General features: G+C 34.7%; 1 non-coding gene across 1 annotated transcript; it reads right to left on the bottom strand.

Moving 5' to 3' along the window:
* Positions 1–1,875: 1,875 nt before the first annotated feature.
* Trnap-agg (transfer RNA proline (anticodon AGG)) lies at positions 1,876–1,947 on the bottom strand. Its single transcript has one exon. It is a non-coding gene; the product is annotated as a tRNA-Pro (tRNA).
* Between the last annotated feature and the right edge of the window lie 661 nt (positions 1,948–2,608).

The raw sequence follows: 2,608 nt of genomic DNA on the forward strand, positions 1-2,608 counted from the left end.
TCATATAAACCGGTCTGCTGTCTTGAGCCTCTAGAGGACGCAGTTCCTATCCGATTTGGCTGAAATTTTGCATGACATGTTTCGTTATGGCTTCCAAAAACTATTCTAAGTACGGTTCCAATCGTTACATAACCTGTGCTGTATAAACCTATCTAGGATCTTGGCTTTTTAAGGGTGTAGATTGCACAATTCTTATCCGATTTTGCTGAATTGTACCATGGCTTCTCCTATGACATTCAACAAATATATCCGATATGGTCTTAATCGATCCTTAGCCTGATACAGCTTTCATATAAAGCAATCTCCGGATTATGCTTCTTGAACCCCTGTAAGGCGCAATTCTTATTCGAATGGGCTGAAATATTATCTAATGAATTATACTATGGTCTTCAACATTCAATTCACTTATGGTCCGAATTCGACTATAGCTTGATATATTTCCAAGAGCATAACAATTCTTATTCCTTATTCTTGATTTGCCTAAAAAGAGATACCGCGCAAACAACTCAACAAATGCTATCCATGATGGAGGGTATATAAGATTCGGCCCGACCAAACTTAGTACGCTCTAACTTGTTGAACTTAAAACAGCAGATTTTGTTTGCTGATTTAGCTGACCAAAATGTTTGCTAATATAGCAGCCCTATGTTTGCTGAAACAGCAGTAATGGCTGCAATTTTCAGCAGACAAAACCTGCTGTTTTAGTAAACATTTTTGCTGTTTTGAGTTACAAATTTGGTTGAGTGTAGCCTTATAAAACACGTAAAAGAACACAAACACGGAAAAGGACAATTCATCGAATATATTCAAATCACAACATACAACCTGGGTTTTAAGAATGCCTTAATAACTCGGACATATATTACAAAAAAAAAAAAACTTTAGACTAGCATTTAGGAGTAAGAATACCAGACAGTTTATTAAGTAGAACAACGACTAAGATAAAAACAAAAGATAAAATAATTTTATATACGAAATACAATGCGATGGAGACCAGACCAAATTATGCCCAATGGCATATAAAGTAGAGCTGGCAAAATATCGATGGCACTATCGATAATATCGATATTTAATTTTTAGACTGAATATCGAATGATACTTTTCCGATGGATACTATCGCAAAACTTAAAAAAAAAACTAAACAAAAATAAGCAATCCGACACGCAATGTATCCTTTAAGATACATTGCACCTATAGAGGGCGGAATTTTCATCCGATTAGTCTAACATTTGGTACAATGATTTCTCTTATGACTTCCAAATGACTTTATTAACCTTGTGTTTGTTTGGTCTGTGCATTGATATTGCTTCTATATAAACCGATCTCCGTTTGAAATATAGGTGATGAGAAGTTAACGATAGTATCGATATTTATAATTGAAAATATCGAATGATGCGATTATCTATAGTTTGCCAGCTCTAATATGTAGGCATCATTTAGACGAAATTAAAGACTAGACTAGCAAAATACGGCACTAGCCTCGTTTTGTACTCTGACTGGACACATTCTCAATCTTAAGGACGTAAAGACTTAAGCACAAGAGAACAATAATAAACGAATTTACATGCTTGAAATGCTTTACATTATAAAACACCTACTGAAGAACGAATGAACTTTAAGACTGACATAGACCACTGTGCACAAATTTACAGGCAATAGAGAGAGAAAATTGTTATTATACTTGTTGATAACCACTGTGCAGCAAATATGCGTAAAATATTTTCCGACTTGGCAGTAACATTGTTAAAATAATTGAATGCTATGAATTCTATCCATGATATAAAATTAAATGACCAATAATTTTGTTCTTATTAATCGTGTTCGTAAATAAAATCAAATTTTAATATTAAAAAATAAAAAAAAACTCTACTACTTGGGCTCGTCCGGGATTTGAACCCGGGACCTCCCGCACCCTAAGCGGAAATCATACCCCTAGACCAACGAGCCAGCTGTCAGTTTAATGTCCAATCATGCACAATAACACAGAGTGTGTGTGAGTGTGCGTGTTTATTTGCCTTCATCGTTGTTTTGCTTTCTCTTGTCTTTCATGTGTTATTCTAAAAATAGCACATGGAAGCATTGACGCTTCGTCGTCGACGTAGCCGTAGCCGCCACCGGCACCGTTGCTATGCGCACACAAAGCCAAAGCATTTGACTAATCTTTGTAGACTCAGCAAACCAAGCAATGTTATTGTGGGCTACATACACTACATGCAAGCATGATGGAACATTTGTATGCTGATGCCAGCCTATACTGTATGTGAGGTCTTGAAATGAAAATATATATGCTGAATGGGACAATTCTTAACGTAGTTGATGTGAATTTTGCTGATTTTATTAAGCAGATTGGCTTCATTTACTTGAGGTATGAAATGGAGTTGTTTGAAACAACTATTTCTTTAATAATAACAGTATATTTTTATTCATACACATAGCCCATAAAGTCTGCGTTCACCCGGCAAACTTTTATGATTGGTTAAAGAACACAAAATAAAATTATAAATGAAATCAACTCTTTTACATATATTTTTTCTTCATATTCCTAATATTAAAAAACAAAAACAAAATTCTAAGTTTGGTTAAGCACTTTCACTTTAGAGCGAGTTAA

The sequence above is a fragment of the Stomoxys calcitrans genome, chromosome 4 (genome assembly GCF_963082655.1).
Source record: "Stomoxys calcitrans chromosome 4, idStoCalc2.1, whole genome shotgun sequence".
NCBI classification, from domain to species: Eukaryota; Metazoa; Arthropoda; class Insecta; order Diptera; family Muscidae; genus Stomoxys; species Stomoxys calcitrans.